Consider the following 20,717-nt stretch of genomic DNA (forward strand, 5'->3'; position numbering starts at 1 on the left):
AGTCATGCTTTGCCTAGAAGGGTTGGACCAGATTATCCTTGAGGTCCCTTCCAACTTGATATTGAATGATTATATGATCCCAAGAGAGACTGTCTCTCACCTCTATCCTTGAGAAAACAATGACCTGAAAAGAGCCTGAAAAAATCAAATCGCTGAGAAAGACACCTCACCCAAGTGAGCCAGCTTGGCTTGAACTCTACCTTTTGGTGTCAATTTTAGATGGAGTCTTCATTTGACTAGTGCACTCCACCATCAGCCAGGTTGAGACATGAGGACGTCTCCTAGTGGAATACACAGGGAATCCATTGACATCAGGGTTTTGGTGTACTTTTAAAAGAAATCCTTCAAAGTGAAGGGAAGGACAATTCCAAAAAGACTTCCTACCAGCTTCTAGCTTTTCTGGTTTTTACTTTGCCTTGAGACATAGGGCTTCAAATCTTTAGCTGAAATTGAAGGTGTTGCGTTTAGTGATCAGAATCCTACTACAGATATGCTGGGTCTCTATTTCCCCATCTCTAAAGCTGGTCTTCCAAAGAATCCCTCTCTTGGCAGGGTTAAACATGATGATGGCTGTTTCAGTTCAGGACTAGGCTTGGGGGCCAGGGGCATCTCCATACTCCGGAATGTAAGGTAGACACAGTAATTTTTCACAGTGGGAGGTGCAGTGGCAATGCATGGTGTTATTAAACTGAACCTTTCTTAATTTCATCTGTCACTAATAATTAAAATGCAAATGCAGTGTTGCTAATTGTGTTTCAGACAATATGATTTTAAAAGAAAATAAATGTGAGCTCCAAGTGTTCAACATCACTCTAAGACAAGAATTAATGTATTTCACTGGGGAAAGGGGGCTTTGCTGATGGTAAGTATCAGAGCTATCCTTCTAAAGGCGAGGACAGTTATAGACCCACTGTTCATTATTTTGGATGTATCACATTTGCTAGTATGACAAGATGTATTATGTACGAGGAATTTTACAGATGGAGAGAAATATCCATGTGAGTTGTTTATTTGATTTTTTTTCAATATTTTTTCTTTCCTGTACTACCCTGTCCAACCTTGGGATAATGGAATTATTTTATGCCTCCTGCACTGTCATCAGGCTTTGGATGGCTGCACAAAGGCCACTGGCAACAGAACAAGATGGCTGTAAAAAAATGCAAAAAATTGGGATAGAAAAAAAAAGGTACAACCAATAACTTGCCCTTAAATTTAAAAGGAACTAAATGAGGAACTTCTGGACAATTTATCTTGCTGTTTACAGATAACAAGTCACTTTGTTTTTATGTGCTCAGTCTAGTATTCCATAATTTATTTGAAAGAAGATGAGAAATAATGTAGATAAATGATGAAGTGTCAGGGTCTGACGCTCTTAAATGAAGCTATTATGGTCAAAGAGAAAACGTAAAACCTGCGGCTCATTATGAGAGCGTTCTACTTGTCAGTTAAGTGAAAAGGCCTGGAATGATTTCCAGTTTATTTGTCATTGCAGTTATTAAAGCTGTCTTTTTGGTGCCATGAAAATGAATTGAAGACTTTATTCGAAGTAAATTTGTACTAAAGCTTTCAGATGTATCTTATGTGAGTTCAGTGAGGCAAGAAAACAGCTTAAAAGCTGAAATATTACAAGAAGGCAACTACCGAAGTCCTGAAATGCACAAGAATATAAAGTCTGAGGAAGTTACACAAATAAATGAGGTATTCCATCTCTTGGGAAATAAAGTTTAGTTTTACTATATTGTACACTTAGACAAAGAAATCAGCCCTTGTTAGTGGCAGCAAAATATTGTCTTTCACAGATTTGTGCCTAGTGCTTACTTTTATACCAAGCTATTGATTTTGGGATAAGTTTTTCGGAGAAGTGGGTCTTCTCTCTTTCAGTCAGCATGGAGCATCTTTAGATGTACCATCTTTGAGTCAAAGAGTAGAGCTTGTATCAATGTCAACATTAGGCTTTTTATGGTCATCATGACTAATGTGATTCAAGAGCAGGACAAAACAATGCATGGGGTTGGTACCACCCACCCAAGAGGATCCATTTCCCTAATTGAATGGCTGGGTTGCAAAGCAGCACATCTGACTGCAGGGAATGGGAGACATTATTGACATTTTTATCCCTCTTTAAATAGTTTTAATATGTTTCATAAACCTTTTGCAGCTTCGACGTTAGGGTAAAAATTTAGTCTGCCACCAACTGAAGTCAAAACCCCTGCTACTGAGGTGGTCATTGACACTCAGTTTATTGCAGCCCCTTCTTAACATTATTTCTACTGAACTGTAAATCTCTGATATATGTAGAGACGATTGATAGGTCTGTTTTATTATGGTTTGTCTGTTGCTCTGGATTTCTATTCCAGTAGTCGTGTTCCCACTACTGCCTCATATTTTCCAAGACAAATTAGTATAGTTATACTAGGTTTGGACTGTCCAAAAGGAAATTAAGATTCTTTTCTATTTTAAATTGAAAGCCGTAGGAGCACTAAACTGAAAGCTTAACTCCAAGCTCCAGCAGTCTTACAGCAGTATAGTTGACACTTTATTGCAGATATTACAAATGTTATGACATGTCTTCAGGGTCAAGTTAAAAACAAAAAGGGTTCCACATTCTCATCAGAAGTAATCTGTCAGTTTTGTCATCAGATGTGATAGCAGCCTTCAGTAGCAGTGTCACAGTCAAGGGTTTATCAGGCTCTGTAGTATATGTATGCATACTCTGATTTCCAGGGGTTTATATCTGCAATAAAAATTCCCTTTGGGCTAAAACTTGGCATTCATAGCCCAAAGGGATTTTTTTAATTAAAAAATAAAAGTATAAGTGAAGGCTTTCTTGAATGATAAGAGCACAGAAAATATCCATTCTGCATTTCTAGAATAAATCTTTTAAACTGGAAGACTTCAAATATTTAAGTGGCCAACTCTCTTTACATAAGAGACTATTAAAAAGGACAACCCAGGAAGGGGGTAGGTGGCGGACTAGACAAGTGCTTTGTGCTCGCTGTGAGTATAAGTGTTGAGCATTTGATGAGATGTATAATTAGCCACACATTTCTAAAGCTCTTGGTGTCTCTTTCTATTGAAACTGTGCATGAGGGAATTAGGATGTCTGATGCACAAATATAAATCATTTCTTCCTCACCACCCTCTGGCATGGTCCTGCAGAACAGTGCTGATATGGTGTACGCTGCTCAGATCACGGCAGCCCTTCTGATACACACATTACATCTGTTCTGTGTAGAAACAGAGGGGGACTTCCATTTTCCATGGCTGCTGGTCTGATACTTTTTTTGCTCCTATTTCCATTACAGTATCAACCAAAATATGCAAAGCACAACAGGGACATTTACAGTGAAATGCAGAAAAGAAGGTCACACAAAAAGAAATCCCTATGCAAATGATGGTTATGGAAAAGATGCAAGTACTGATGGGCAAGTAGTGCTAGCTAAAACAATTTACCCTCAAAGCTCATTTATTGCCAACTGATGTTGTATGGTTTGTCCTTGAATAACTGGTGAAGAAACTAGGAGCAACATATTAGGTACAGAGATGTTTGCGCTAAAAAGTGATGAAAGACTAATTAGCTCTTACCACTTTAAAAATTCTATCCTTTGCTTGGATACAAAACCCAGACTTTGTATGAGTATTTGCAAATGCTTTGTGTAGCAGTGTGCTGTATACCGCAGGTAGCACCTGCTCCTGTTTACAATCTGTGGCTCACGGACAACAATAGCAAACAGGGTATATTGAAAAGTTACCAGGGTTCTCCATAAAATCCTGGTAAACCAGCAGAAAACAGGCACTGCTGTGTAACAGGAAGCAAGGGAAACATGACTGTGGTGTATGTTTGTGTGTTTTTGTGTTGTAATTCATGGGAGTTCCTATGGGGGAAATAAAAGAATGTGAGTAAAGAAAACCAGCCCTGGGAGGGTTCCCCGCCATGTCCACGGGGAAATTTTCCTAAGACAAGCCTGCACATTCTCCTTTAGTGCTCTCACAGAGGCCAGCCTGTTAAATTAAGAGGAAAACACAACTAAGACCTTCCATTGGAAGAGTACAAATGCTTTCTACTCTTTATGTATGAATTCTCCACATTTGAATTTAGTTTTGAGTTAGCACCACCCCTTTGCCACCAGGAACTGCTTCTGAGTGTCATCAAGAGACTGTTAGGAAATGAGGTTGATGCCAAGGATATTGTAATTATGGGGTGGCCTATTTAACCTTTTAAAAATGTTATTTATATGTGTTTGATGAATCTTTTGTTTGTTATCAAGAATTTAATTCTTTATTTTGCTGTATGTTTCCACAGGCAACCAGACTGAACAGAAAGGTGTGGCAGAATATCCTAGATAGGGCCAGTTTGGAGAACTTAGAAACAGATGTTTTTTCCTTGCCAGCCTGCAAGAGTTACAAGCCAATAGTGCCACAATCCAAAATTTTTACATCTGCTTTTGGATTTTTAAAAGTGTCCTGTTCTTAGTGCCTGTGTTCTGGAAGTCCATAGAAATCAACTGAGAAGAGACCATCAGCTCTTAACCTCTTTCACAGAATTGGTTTGTCCACCCGTGAAGAATCTCAGTGGCATTTGTGGGCGCTGAATGCAAGTGAGCATAGTTAGGTATAGTGTTTTCACTGACCATCATAACCTATTTCCTGCACGCTCTGTGGCACGAATTCACCTAGTTTTGGGTGACAGCTGCCTGTGGTTTGCCATTAGATCTCTGGAAATAGCTAAGATTCCCTAAGTCTTCCTGAGAAGTTCAGTGTAAAGGCTGCTATTGGAAGAAGATGGGGACTACCTGAATTGCAGACCATCTTGTATTGGAAATCTACACTGCTTTTCATATTGCTGTAGCAAATGTACAGTTTAGTGCTATTCTGTGACATTTTAACAAACTTCCAGTTTCTGCATCAAGCAAACTAAGACCGATAGTGACAAGTTTGATGCCCTGTACTGGGATGTATGACTGGGGAGATGGAAGAAGAAAGGACTATCTCAAGGGAATAAAATGGTTGCTGTAGAGGCCCATAAATGCAAATCTAAATACTCTTTTTAGTAATGCTGGTCTATTATTACAGCCTAAAGGAAGTTCATTTAATTAATGATTAAGGTCCTCATCTGCAAGATGCTCTCAGTATGAACTTTAGTGTCAGAAATGGACAGGAATTTATTTTATAGTGCAGCTGTGTTGAGAAAAGTCAGCATCATCAAAAATCCAAAACTGCTGCCAAAAGCGTATGTCTATCCTGTAAAGTTTCATCAGGTCCAGTATGCTGGTTAAAGACAGATACCAAAATCCACATTAGAAGAACTGGTATCAAATAGCCACCACAATTACTCCTAGCTTTAATGAGACAGCATAGAGGTGATAATTATATTTTAGATAAATTCCCTTGGAACCAAACTACTTATTGCATTGACAGTCTCTCCAAGTGCACATGCTGCAATGAGAATGAAAAAAACTGTTCCAAGGTCCTTCCTGCCTGATGAGTGACACTCCAGAGCACTCTGGATGGATGCTGCAACCAGAATCCCAGACAGCAATGGAGCCCAGCTGAAGCAGTGGGTTTCCCTGTGTTCTGGGGAGTCATAGAATCAACTAAGTAGGAAAAGACCTTTAAGATCATCAAGTACCCCTGTTGCCCTAGGACTGCCAAGTCCACCGCTAAACCATGTCACTAAGGGCCTCATCTACACAGTTTTTGAACACTTCCAGGGAGAGTGATTTTACCACTTCCCTGGGAAGTAGTGGTGGCTACATTTTTGGTGAAGAAATTTTTCTTAATATACAGCCTAATGTTCCCTGGTGAAGCTTGAGGCTGTTTTCTCTTGTTCAATTACTTGTTACTTGGGAAAAGAGACCCTCTAAGCTTCTTTTTCCTGTTTGCAAGCTTTAGTGGTAATGGTTAATCTGCTGGGATTTTAGACATCATAACCCACAGAAGCATTAATAAAGTCCTTTAGATTTTCTGGATTGAAGTTGCTAAATAAATACAAATTGTTGATTATGTCATCATCCGTCACTGTCCTCTGACCTCCCAGTTCCTCCTTCCCCCCACATTTTCTTTTATATTTAACAGTTTAGGTGATTAGGAGCTGATTTCTGTGTTGTGTTCTGGTTTAGCTATGCTCCTATTTTCTTCTCTTATGTTATCTGTTGTGCTATGGTTCACGAGCTCACTCTATTTACTCTTAAACCGCTGTTTTACTTGACTCAAAACCTCTTTGAATAGCTTACTCCATGTGGCAGCTGTATGCCAACAGAACACTTTTGCCTCACATCTCTGTGTAGCAGTAAACCATTGTGTCTTTGGAATGCAGAAAGGGAAAAGGTTATTTTCTAGGCTCGGTGGTTGCTACTCACCTGGGTGAATATTTTGAACTGTAAATTGACACCATCACTGGGGAAAAAGTATTTACATACTCTATAATTCACAATAATTAATAAATTATAATGTATTTTTATTATTATTGTACAGATATGTACAATATTGTACAGATGCATACACCTTGTGTTTTTCAAGCTTTTCTGCTGGATGAGACACTGAAAATCTGTGTTTGGGGAGCAAGAAAGGAGTACTCAGCACCAGCCGTTGCTGCTGTGCTCTTGGTTTGATCTGGTGCCCAGAGATAGAATGATTTGCGTTGGCTTTGTGTGCTGTTTGATTCTGAGCAGTCTGACTGCACAATGTTAACAACTCGGATGCTGAGGATCAGGGTTAAGAAAAAATTTTTATTTTGTTTCATGATGTCTTCAGAGATGTGAGATAGCAAATTTCTTTTTAGCCCATGCAGATGAATAAAAGCCAAAGGGAAGAAGACTTGTTACATTGTAGAGGAGGAAAGCAAGCCAGTATTTCAGAGTAAAGGAGTAATAATGTGTAGCCTGTTAAACTGTTACGCTAGAAAATGGGGATAAAATTATATTGCTGATTATCTGCCTTTGCTGGTATTATTTTATAAACTTCACTAACAACCCCACATAAATTATTATTCTTCTGTGAAATTTTAACTGAATGGGTTGAATTCCACTGTGTTTGTCCCGTAAAAGGACAAAGATCACCTTTTCATGATCAGTAAAGTAGTGTTCTGAGAAATTTTGAGAGCATAATTAGGATTTTTTTTTCCTACCAAACTTCCTAGAAGAAATACATTCTGGACGGAGCATTGCAGCCTACTCTCTCACGTATGTTGTTTACTGCAGTCTTGGTGCTTTTTTGCTGGGGGCTTGCGTGCTTTGAACTCCATGGTGTGGCTTTTTGCATGAATAGGGTGAGGAAGCTGCTCCTTCCCAGGACAGTCTCTACTGTCTGTCTACTGTCTAGTCTTTCTTAGACATGCCTTCTGGTTCAGTCTTCCATACCAATTACATTGCATGTGTACACAGGTATCATTAAAAATAGAAGTAAAAGTGCTATTTAAGAATTTCTTACCTTTGAAAGCTTGAAAGTTCCTTTTCTATGACTTATCACTGAAAAATTCACTGGTAGATTAGGTACCATTGTCTTTCTGCATCTGTGTCCCTGTAAAGTATTTTTTAAATGTAAAAATGCAATAATTTTTCAAAATTCTGTGCAGCTCTAAGACAAAATTTTAATTACAAAAACCTAAAAATTCAACAGGCAAAAATTCAAGATAGAATGAATCAAAAATTTCCTTTTCTCATGATACCATTTCCATGTAGAAGTGGGTTTACATCATGATAATGCACAGATAACCTTGTGAAGTAGGTAAATGGTCTCAGTGATTTCAGGTAAAATTTCATTGTTATTTCAACACACTGTGTAGTGCTCCAGTAGTGCTCACTGCCCTAAAATATGCAAAATTAGTGGGGTGAACATCAGTAAAAACAGTTCAAGAGGCATCCAACCTACAAAGATAGAAACAAGTGAAAGATAAAAATCTGTGACATTTGACTGTTCTTTTTCCCTGCCTGATTTATCTATAATTCAGACTGCTTAACTTAACTTAAATACAGATACTGTAGTCATAGTATTTGTTAAAGCACTAAGCTGACAAGTATTGAGCACCAGCCATTATTTCTGTTTGAGAGTCAGAGGTTTGAGCTATTCATTTTGTAGCCCGACGTGCAGCACCACAATTCCTTGAATTCCCAAAGCTTTTCATATGGCTTCCTCAAGGACAGCTATCATGTCTTAGCTGCTGCAGTGACAGATGGGATACAATGTGTCATGTGATGGATAACACTGGAGCCACAGTACTTAATCCTTCTAATACTAATAGCGGCATTATCATAGAGATTTATGAGAATGTCAGTTCCAAGTTCCCAGTTCCATTCATGGGTTTTTAAAACTTCAGCTGCAAAAAACATGCATCCATCCCATTAATTCTAATTATCATGGTTCATCTTCTTCAGCAGTTTTGTACTCCGGAACCTTTCAGTGCAAATTAACGTACCAAAAAAGTGTATTAATTAATATTTGTAGCTTTTAATTTCTGCAAGAGTGTTGTCTGGAAGCAGCTGGCAGTACAGGGCCGCTGCTATTGAATCTTTGCCAAACAAGTGCAGATGTAATTTTGTTATCTCTTGCTTAGTCATTTACGCAAATTAATTTGAACAATTAGCCTTTTACTGGTCCTTCATGAATCATGCAAAAGGGACCTGCCAAAAAAATTGCTAGTTGACAGAAAAGAACTGGTTAACATTGTAAATCTTACGAAAAGGTATTAGTATGTTTGGGACAACGCACAACTTCAGAAAAAATCATCGTTGGTTTGTTTTGGGTTTTTTTTTGGTGCCTCATCTATTTCACTTCACACTGTTGATTATTGTTGAAGAAAAAAAAATCAAGAAGAGCAGTAATTTGGGAACTTTCTTTTGGATGAAAAGCAAAAAAGTTATGTTTCTTGCCTAAATGTTGTCTTGTCTTCACTGCTTGCAAAGCTGCAATGGGTTTTGTTTGACAGGAGGTCTGTAGTGAGGTCGGGCACTCTAAAGCGGATTTGCTCATTGTCTGAAAAAACACCCAAATGTTTAGTTTCTTTGGACATTGTTCTAAAGGAAGTCTGTTATCTTACCCAAAAGTCTCTCCTTTTAGTAAAACAGACTTCCACATATACACTGAAGCCTTGACTTAGAAATGCTGGGGTTTGTCTTCAGGTAACTTACAACATGCATATTGAACTAAAACTTACATTTAAGTAATGTTGATAATGCCATCTCATACATGAAAGCTAGATTTAAATGACAGTAAACTCTGATTTTCAAAAAATTATATCACTGCTCTTTTCTTAAATATCAAACTTAGTTTTAGTTAGATAAGCCAGATAATCAAGCTTACCTGGGCTCAGTACTATCCAGAGTTTTTGAATAATGCTGCAATTGAAATTTTTTCTCATTTACTGTTATTGTAGAGATCTCTTACTTTTTTTTTTGTCAAAAATTTTATATGTAATTTTGGTTTAAATTGTATTGTATAAATCCGAGCTTTGTGATGCATATTCCAAAATGTAACTCTCAGGTTGCTTTTAAGATATGACTATGGCATGACAGCCAAGTTAATTGTTACCTGTCCCTTTGATTGCACATTTGAGACATTTCTTGCAATTTTGCAGTGCAACTGAAAGTGCTGTAATGTGCTCTAATTAAATTAAAAAAATAATAATAATCAGTACCTAGTGCTCAGTTGCATTCAGAACCAAGTGCACGGGAATGATATTCCTGATACATTTAAATAAAACCTTACGATTTTGTCTAGCTACTTCTGTTCACCCATCTTGACATAATGCTAGTGCACTGCTGCTAATGTGGGTTGGTCCTGCAGAACAGGTAAAGCTTTTGTGGCTTGTGGGAGTGCTAACAGTTCTGTTTTGCCAGGGGCTTTCCTGAAGTGTTGGCTGTAGCTGGGGAAATAACTTCAGAATTAAATCTTTGTTTTGTGGAAATCACACTCAAACTCAAACAAATGCTGACTCTTTCTTAGCTGAGCCAGACTGTCCTGTGCAAATTCCATCACTCTGGCAGGGTAAGGTATGGGTCCCTTTCTCTCTAATTGTTTTTTACAAGCTGTGATTTCACAGTCTGTATTGTTATTTCCATTTGTCCATTTGATTGCAGAGAAAAGAGACCAGATGTTGTGTGACAAATCATAGCTATTTGCAATCTGTTGGAATTCTTATAAATTGTACCGAGGATCATTTTCTGATAACTGATCCTGCAATCACTTATGCACGTGCATCACTTAGAGGATGAGATGTCCTATTGAAGACTGTGGATCTATTCATAAGCTTAAATTAAGCACGCATCATGCGCATTTGTGTAAATGTTTGTGTTGTGAAATATGCTGATATTTAGAACTTGCCTGTTATATTCACCATTGCATTAATTTGCATTTAATCAAATCACATTATTATTACACTGTAAAACTTGAAATCAGTTAATGTTTTTATTATAATAAGTTACATATGGCTCAAAATTTGGCTGAAGTTTATCCTACAGCAGAGAGATCCAATTCTGTTTACTAATTCCTAATTCACAAGAAATAGTTCCTTCAGTAAAGTGCATCAGCCCCAGCCCTGTTATCCATCTTCTTTTAGGGTCTGTGGCTAATCAAGGAAGTTGTATCTCACTGGCACACTGATAAGAATGAAGTTAGTTCCTCTGTAATTGAAAGTATCAGTAGTAAACTTGGCTGGAGCTTGATTAATGGTTTATTAAAATCAGAGTCTTCATAGTGAGTGCTAGATAAGGAGTTTTGGGCAAATTACTTGGTTACTGGGAAACCTTTAAATTTTAATCATGGAGACACTTCAGCATCATTAGGAACTGAAAAAGACAATGGGCACTGGAAGGAATTGATGTGCTTTTCAATCTCTTCTTCTGTGGTGATATTGAGTGATGCATAGGCTGCAATCGAGAAACCTCTTGCTCCCCATGCCTTTGATTGCTGTTGTTATAATTTAATATTATACAGTTCTTTATGATCATGGAAATCAGATGAGTTAGTTGCAAAAGATGGAAGGTTTTAGTGTAAGAAAAATTAGTTAAACATCCTGGTTCCTCTATTCTGTTTCGCTGCATAGCAAAATGGAGGGATGCTGTAACTTGCATTCAGAATCAGTGGAAATAGAGAAGCAAGCTCTTTTACACACATTCATACTTTTTAATGTGATAATGTTATAAATTCCGAAGATACATTTACACATCATTTTGAAGTCTATAGATAGTGAACATGTGCATATCCGTGACTTATATGGGTGCATGTATGTAGCATCTATGATGCATCTATATTTATAGAGATGTGAAGTACTGTAATAGTGCTTTATGAGGATACATATGGAATGTAGACATCTCTCCTGTGTAACAGATCCCATTCGAAGAAGTGTGAATAAAACCAGTACACTCTACTTGTGCAGTCACATCTTTTGTTTCTGCTTGGTATTTACAAGAGTCTAAGGATGTCCCCAGCTTTTCCAGGTAAGCATGCTATGGAACTGGGTTCATAAAGTGACCAGTCTAATTTAAAGGCAAGTAATTTTTATTTTTTATTTTTTGCCTCCACTCCTATCATGGGAGAGCTTCTCTCCTGTCTGAAGATATCATTTAGACATATCCTTCTAATAGTCTGAATTTATCTGTAGCTAGTGAATGCCTGTTCATATTTGCACCAACATTGTCTAGTGATTTAAAACAGTCTTAACCCCAGCCTTCATCCATTTTACTGGGCCAAGTAAATTTCTTTGTTTCATTCTCATCACTTAAGAGAGGTTGGACTTTTGCCTGAGTATCCCTTTTCCACATTTTGATGAGTTTTCTTCCTGTGTGTGAACAATCTGAAATGCTTGGTAATCCCAATTTTGTGCTACACTGGGCTTGTACAATAGTGTGAATATTTTCCTGTTTCTAATGAGAACGTTATTTCTTCCCTATTGTAAGATGTGCCTACCATTTGTGTTCATGGGTACATTGTATCTGTGGGTCCTGGTGGATAGGAGGATGACCATGAGCCAGCAATGTGCTCTTGTGGCCAAGAAGGCAAATGGCATCTTAGGGTGCATTAGAAAGGGAGTGGTTAGTAGGTCAAGAGAGGTTCTCCTCTCCCTCTACTCAGCCTTGGTGAGGCCGCATCTGGAATATTGCGTCCAGTTCTGGGCCCCTCTGTTCAAGAAGGACAGGGAATTGCTTGAAGGAGTCCAGCGCAGAGCCACAAAGATGATTAAGGGAGTGGAACATCTCCCTTATGAGGAGAGGCTGAGGGAGCTGGGTCTCTTTAGCTTGGAGAAGAGGAGACTGAGGGGTGACCTCATAAATGTTTACAAATATGTAAAGGGTAGGTGTCAGGATGATGGAGCTAGGCTTTTTTCAGTGATATCCAGTGATAGGACAAGGGGCAATGGGTGTAAACTGGAGCATAGGAAGTTCCACGTTAACATCAGGAAGAACTTCTTTACTGTAAGAGTGACAGAGCACTGGAACAGGTTGCCCAGGGGGGTTGTGGAGTCTCCTACACTGGAGATATTCAAGGCCCGCCTGGACAAGTTCCTGTGTGATGTACTGTAGGTTACCCTGCTCTTGCAGGGGGGTTGGACTAGATGATCTTTTTAGGTCCCTTCCAACCCTTGGGATTCTGTGATTCTGTTAAAGTCAGCATATTGTCTCTTCATTCACTTCCACGGAATAAGTTCAAGCTGTCAGAAAAACATACTGATTTTTCACCCTTAAATTCCTGAACTTGCGGTTTTGTACTAGTAAATGTGATACTGCTTCTGTCATTGAAGTCCCTAGATCATTTAATTTACCTGTAGTCTAATATTCCTTTGGGTTGGTAATGCCTCCCAAAATCATGTCCTAAAAAAATGTAATTGGTATACTAGCCTTCTCTGTCAAATTAATTATCAAAATCATTAAAGATTAAGATCATTAAGATCAGATCTGACACCTAGGCAACACAGGATTAAAAGCAATTTTTCCAAAGTCACATTGGAGAGCTGTGAAGAAGATAGTCTAAATCCCAGTGTGTTTGCTATATTACAGAAACATTCGTTTTCTTTCTGCAGGAAAGTGTACTAGAAAACATCTACTAGAAAACTGTAAGCTGGGAAAACATTTCTTTCTAGCAAAAGCAAAGCTTTCTGCAGCTCAATTATTTGTGGAAAAAGAAACTTCTATTTGCAATATGTGGATCAGTTATCGTAGGATATGCTTTTAGGCTGGAGTGGAGTTTCCACTGTGCCAAAGCAAACAGCCTGTTTCATTGGCTGAACATCCAGTGCATAAGGTGTTCATATAGGCTGCAGGAATCAAATATCAAAGCTATTGGCCTTAAGAATGTATGTTAACACTCTACAAGGAGGTCTTTCCCTGTGACTATCCTATTCACCCATTCAATTGTTTTCTTGCTGATACAGCTCAGGAATGTTTTTAAAAGGAAGAATGTTTTCATTGTGCAGGAAACCATTTTCCATCCATGGGCAAGAGTCTGAATTCTGGCCACAGAAGAGAAAATGCCAAACCAAAAAGTGAGAGTGAGAGACCTATCTTGGCAGGGTGATTTGTGCCTTCTTTTTTTTTTCTTCTTTTAATAAATAATGCGTACTTAGGAATTGAGAATATTAGTACAAGCCCTAGGGTAAAATGGATTTAATGGGAAGGGATGAAGCTGTTTTGGAAACATTTAGTTTATTAAATTTTCTCATTCGGGGGTTTATCGTATGATTTATGATGACTTAAGCTTATTATGTGCCCCTTTTTAATTTGTCACATAATGATTATGTATATGTATACAGCCATGTTGAGTGAATTCATATATTCAGAACAGATAAAATGCCAGAAGAAGCCACTCTGATCAACTGATCTACCTTTATTTACTGCGAAACCCTTTAATTTCAACCAGTATCAGGTCATTCCATGTACCTATATTGCTGTAGAATATAAATTTGTGGTATGTGCAGCACCTATTTCAGAAACATTCTTGGTGTACAGGATTTTAAAAATAGTACTGTATAGTGTTACATGGATTTTTGTGTGTACACATGGCCAAATATAAATAGGACCATATTCCCAGTGATGTATAATGTCCTATGATATCAGACATCTCATTTTATGTTTACCAGTCTAATTGTGAGCTTAAAACTGAAGAAATATTTTAGGCCTGTAATATTGTAATGCTTATTTAATGTAGCTCAGATTTTCCTTATCACTCTTGTTGAAGAGTAGTCTCTGTGAGATAGGCCTGGGTTATTTATTAGGTTCAGATTATTAATACAGAAAGATGCATGAAAAGTTGAAATAAGAGACAATTGCATTTCAAAAGTGCAAGAAAGAGCTGAAGTGTTTTTAATTGCCTTTGCAGCCCTCTGCACAGCTGAACCTGGAAGACGCACAGAGATTATGGAGGCGTCTAAGCATCAAAATGTGCTTGGCAGCTTCATCTTGAAGCCTTGCAGCCAGTGTCTGACCCCAGTGTGTTTGTGAGCCATGGCTGGTTCCAGTCTGACACAGGGGAGGCTGCAAGGTATGTCCTCAGGGGTGGGGGACAGAGGTTGCTTGTGTATGAGGGATGCTTGGCAGCTACAGACAGGGTCTAAACTTCTGCCTGGTGGAAAGGGACAAGGCTGGAAACAAGGGGGCAGTCCATGCCATTACACCCATTCACTTCCTAAAACTAAACTATGTCTTTGTAAAAGGTTTATGGCAATTCAGAGATAATTTTTTTCCCTCTCCTCTCCTCTCCTCTCCTCTCCTCTCCTCTCCTCTCCTCTCCTCTCCTCTCCTCTCCTCTCCTCTCCTCTCCTCTCCTCTCCTCTCCTCTCCTCTCCTCTCCTCTCCTCTCCTCTCCTCTCCTCTCCTCTCCTCTCCTCTCCTCTCCTCTCCTCTCCTCTCCTCTCCTCTCCTCTCCTCTCCTCTCCTCTCCTCTCCTCTCCTCTCCTCTGTGGTCTTCACTCTTCTGCTTTCTTCTCCTCTCCTTTCCTCTCTTGTCCTTTCTCTCTTTCTCTCTCACTTTTGTGTTTATATATCTCTCAATTTCTTTCTTTTTCTTTGTCATCACATCACTGGGAGAGAAGAATCAGGAAAAGATTCTGATTAAAGATCCATCACAAATTAATGAACAAAAGTGCAATCCTAGCACTTCATGCTAGAATGGAACATTTTAAAAAATCATGAAGTGAAACATAAGAACACTAGAGAAGTTTGGATTGAGGTATAAAAATTATTTGGTAGACTGTGTGCTAATCAACAGCAAATGTAAGAATCAGGTTGATAGGGCAGTGAATGACTTGTATTTTTTATATTGGAGCTTTTCAATCAGCATTTTCTGAATGTAGTTCCTCATTATTATAATGATATTAATTATTACCATGAGAAGAAGTGATAATGGTACTTTGAACTGTATTTGTAACCATATGACACTGACTATTACTTGTTTTTACATTCTCCAGGATGTATGTGAATTGAGAGATGCTGACCTTCTCACAGAACAATGAGCTAGCTGGGGAGGAGATGTGAAAGGAGGACTAGCACTGACTGGGTAGGATGTCTGCCCTTTCACAGAGTTATTATGTGGTTGCATTAGGACATCACCAGTAAAATCATAGAAATTAGTTCTTGGGATTAACTTTTGGCTGCAGCAAGTACTTTAAACATGATGTCTAAGTGAAAATACGTGATTACCTTCTAAGAAATAATATCCATACATAGATCAGATTTCCAAAGGCTATTTGCAAAGCAATTACCAAATTAAGAAGGTTTCTTTTAGCCCATACTGGAAGGGGAACATAAACCAGAGTGGTGGACAAAGTGAGGCAAAGTAATGTGGCTACAGCGAGAAAGTGCACTTCTCCATCACTGGGAATACATCCATGAGTCTCAGACTGTTTCTCTGCAGCAGAAGCAGTGTGGAATGGCCAGCACAGGAAAAGACAGGTTAAACCGTGTTTTTTTCCACTTGTGAGCTTCATCCAATGAACATCTTACAAAAGCATTTGAACAGAAAGTGAAAATATGGTAAACCACTAAGAGTGTTGGGAATTAGAAATATGGGATGGGATGTCCAGCTTTACAACCAAACTGTTCTTAAGTCACTGTTATAAAATATGGATAATTCTAAAAAAAAGCTAACTTCTGATTCTCCTATACATACCTAATGAGTTTGCTGACCAAAAAAATACCACAAAACCACAACAAAAAAATCCCCACCAAAAAAACCCCCCCCCCAAAAAAAAAACACCAACAAACCCATAAACTTCTAAAACATACTTGAAATTTATTCTGTGTATAGTTTTATCCTACAGTATTCCTTAAGTGAATTCCAGAAGCCATTTTTTGTCTGAAGACCTTACTGTTTGTTTTTCATGTAAATGATTACCCATATAGAATAATGTGCTCCTGAACTTCTTTCCTGGTAATTAAATTTATTCAAGGGATGTGTAAGCATTTTCTAGTGCTATTTAGTATCTCTTACTATCCTAACTAATTAACGTATAACTGACATACATGTACTCTGCTTTCATACTGTTATCCAATTAATAAGCAATAACCACCTCAGTAAATCAAAATTAAGTGCCTACTTACAACAGTAAGTTTAGAATCTTCCTGCCTAGAGACTTTACATTGATTGATTCATTAAATATCGCATTGTCATATGAAGATCAGTGAAAAACCCTTGTGAGCAGCTTTGCCTTTTGGTTTATATGTAAAGTTTTACACCAATGGTTCACCGAAGAAGTAAGAGCTCTTGGGTAGGCAAAAGTCTCTTGAGGCACTGTCCACATCAGTTGTCTACCAGGAGCATGCCTGACAGCTGGCTGTAGGCAGGGATGGCATGTCCTCCAGATACGGTTAGAGAGGGAAGGAGGGATGTCATGTTGATATATTATTTCCATGAATTTATGAGCCCATTTTGCAGCTAATTAATGCTCCTGATAGAACTATCCAAAATCCTTCTGGTGATTTCATAAAAGATGCTGGAAGCTTGATTAGGGGCGAAGAAATAAAATATCTTCAGGAGGCTGGAAGAAAAGAAAGGCAGCTTTCTTTTGCAAAGGCAAATGCCTCTAGAGGAGAAATTTAAGCACTTACTTCTCAAGAAGATTCATGAAGTCCTGATTTTCCCATGGACCTCCTAGGAAGCAGTGTCAGAATGATATGACAACCCTCAATTTTAGGTCACAGATGAAAATTCAATAAAAGAAGTAATTTTGAACCTATTCCTTTTAGTGTGAAGTGTTCTCTTCCAGCTTTACTAGCCTATTTTGGCTGCCTTCCTGATGTCTAATAAAAAATGTACTTGTTATTTATGTTTAATGAATATGTAGTTTTCTAGTACAATGAAACTACCCTCTAGAGATATACACATATTCAGTATTATATTAATTTTTTTGAAGTACGTTTCTCCCAAACTTCCAGATGCAGACAGCTTCGCCACATAAGCATTAAATTTGTTAGCTATTCCAGTATTTTTCATATGTTCCAATTCACATTTTTTCTATTTTATACTCGTTTAACTTTTGCAGACGTTGCACAGAATGCAATTTACATGAAAATACCTTGAACAATGAAGGCCAAATTTACAGGGTGATTAGTTCATGGAGATGTAGGTGGGCAAGTGACAGAATGTGAGGAAATGGGAAATCAGATGGTTAGCGTAATATCTTACTTCAGTAATATAAATGGGTTTATGCAGAAAATGAGAAAGAATTACAGTGATAGGTATAATTCTTTACCTTTCAAATGTAAGAAGTTAAAAAATCAAATTTTTTTTTACTACCTTGGTTTCTAACGTTTCTATATCTTGGCATTTATTTACAGTCTACTTTCTATCTTTATTATTTTTATCTGGTATTGAAAACTATTCCTTTTGAAATAGAATAAAAATTAGTGAAATAAAATACGTAAGTTGCATTTCAGGTCATGGTAAGCCTCTGCTTATAGTAAACTTTTGTATAACAAAATGTATTGGCCTTGAGGTTACTTCTACATTAATGAGGTTTTGGCTGTAAAGAAAAGCTATTCTAAGGACAAGAATCTAACACAATGATTATTTTTTTACTTTACTGCAAAACTATTTTTTGTCACTGTGTTAACCTGAAAAGGATGGAGATACATCTTGGTTTTCCTTTAAACTTTTCCCTGTCATTTCTTTTTAACTCATTCTTATAATAGTCTGTTTTAAGCAACAACTCTGACAGCAAAACCTATGAGGGTTTTCAGATTCAATAACCAAGACTGGAGAGAAGGCATCCCTCATCTCAACTTTAGCTGAGTAACTGCAGATTCTTAACATTACCCTCTACACTGGAGGTCTTCAAAGTCATCAATCTGTTGGAAATATGCTGACAGCTCAGAGTGGTTCTGTAGTGTCTAAAATGTGCTGTGCTGCTCAAAGAGTGTAGTGTTCTTAGATCACTTTGAAAGAGATGACTTATGAAGCAAAGGTTGAGCTGTCTGTTTCTGCAGCACCTTATGCATGTGTTTGATAGCACTGTGTACACATTTCCAATGTACCATGCTCTGACAGAATGGTAGGATTTTGGTCCATCTCTCCAAGGTCAGGAAATGCTAGGTGGGAGGATGGAAGTGCAAGCGCACTGGTCACCAGTTAGAAAATGGAAATATTTTTAAAAAATGTGTAAAATATAAACCTATATCCAAACCTGTGCATCCTCTTTCTCATCCTCCTACACCTGCAAGAACACTTTCAGCATTCCAATTTTCCTTATGTGGAATTACTTTGAGATGGTTTGAAACAATTACTGTGTGGATTGTCTCTGGGTCTTTTATTAGACAGACTGAGTTGCCTGTCTTCAGTATTATAATTTCTGTGCATCTCTGCCATTCCCTTCCCCCTTAGAAGGATTTTGCCTAACTCACAGGCTACTTGCAAAGATACAGGGATTACTTTGGAATAAAATTTCCATATTTTTCAGTTGGAATGGTCTCTTTTCTGTTACTTTACAAAAGTAGTTTTAAACAATGCTCTTAATTAAAATAACCTCCTCATGTAAGATAGTTATTTTTAGCTATGCCAAAGGAAGTTGTGGACAGGTGCTCACAGTACACAGTGCATTATATGAATATATTGCAATCTTCATATGTGAGCGAATCAAAAAGGTGCAGAATGTGTTCTGTAAAAGTGTATGTATCTCTTATTCCTTTGTGTCTCTAGCATACGGCATGGGTCCTTTCAGGGTAATAGGAAAAGGGGTTTCACTTAAAGCTTATCCCTTTTCATATAGCAGAAGTATTTAATTTGTTTTAAGTTCCACTTGTAGAGGAATCTTCTAATGATTCTTGTTAGTGCACCAAGCTATAAAAATATTTGTTATGTATACACACAACATTGGTTTTTTTGTTTGTTACTTGCTAATCACTGTTTTTTTCTGTGGTACATTTTAGACTAAGCTGCCAGTTGTTTTCCCCAGTAATAGTGAAAGACCTCTGGGTATTTACATTCTGGTAAGAGATACAATTTTTTTCAATATGTATGTGTGTGTGTGTGCATTTAGGTAAAGACAATATTGCCCCTTCTTCAAAGTATTTACTATAATAGGGAATAGACTGATATTTTTTTCATGAAATGAAATCTGACATTTTATATTCCTTACATGTAAAAGGCCTACATCTGCCAGGAGGAGCATTGTTTGGTGATCCCTTAGCAGAGGTGGAGCTTATGGCAACAGAAAGAGCAGACCTGCATGAACTTTCTGTCCATGATTTCTACAGGTCAATGCAGTTGACAGCTTTAAAGGTCAATCCCATGTCAAAATTGATTGCTTGGTTGAAATAGAGTTAGGTGAAACAGGGTTCTATCCTGCAGTAATGTTTTGGGTCAAGGAGAAATGTTTCTGCCTGAAGTTCACCTCTTCCATCATGGTAGAGGGCCACACACATGCAACATGCTAGGGGACATTTGAGGTAAGCTGCTACAGAGCTGTTTCCCTAAGCTGATGAGCTGTGGTAACGGCTCCTTATGTCTAAATAGGATCAAATCCTCATGACTAGGGCAGGAACTAGAAAACAGTTCCATCTCTTGAAAGGTTTGAGTTCTGCATGTTCCCCAGGGAATGTGTTGATTCTTGATAAGACTTCCAGATTAGTTTCCAGAGGAACCTCTGGCTATTTGTGCTTGCTTCTTTCTTCTGTCAGAATTGCTCAACATGGGGGTTGTGTGCATAGTTAGCAACTGATCTTCATTAACTTCACCTTCATTACATCTCTTCAGATTATTTACGTGTGAATTTTTAGGCCTCACAATATCATCAGCTAATTGTCAGTTTTAAAGGAATGTTAAGATTCTTCATAAAAGTTATGATAAACAGGACGGCAATATTCTTTCCACGTGAAAATTCAAACATATATTAGAATATTGCATAAAAATGCCTTTAGAAAGCAAGATGAGGATTCACCATGGAAACTTAGGGTTGTTCCTTTCTGAATATTGCATTCATGATGTTGATCTTCACTGTAGTATAGGATCACCTGCTCCTTTTCCATCAATAGAATATAATGATATTCACAGTTAATTGTGTCCATTTTTAGCTTGAAAAACAGTGGGTTCTCTGTACTTTCACAAAATCACAGGGGAAGAAAGAGCAATATAGATTAAGCGTTATCAATCTCAAAGTGTGCCATTTAGTCCTGGAGCTGATGTTTCTCTTGCAAATATCTGAAGGGGATGCATTCTGATGTTTCTTACCTTGAAGATTAAGCCGGAAGTCTAAAGCCATGTAAGTCAGTTAGATACCCAAGAAACATCAAAATGTA

This window comes from Lathamus discolor, chromosome 3 (assembly GCF_037157495.1).
Source record: "Lathamus discolor isolate bLatDis1 chromosome 3, bLatDis1.hap1, whole genome shotgun sequence".
Lineage (NCBI taxonomy): Eukaryota > Metazoa > Chordata > Aves > Psittaciformes > Psittacidae > Lathamus > Lathamus discolor.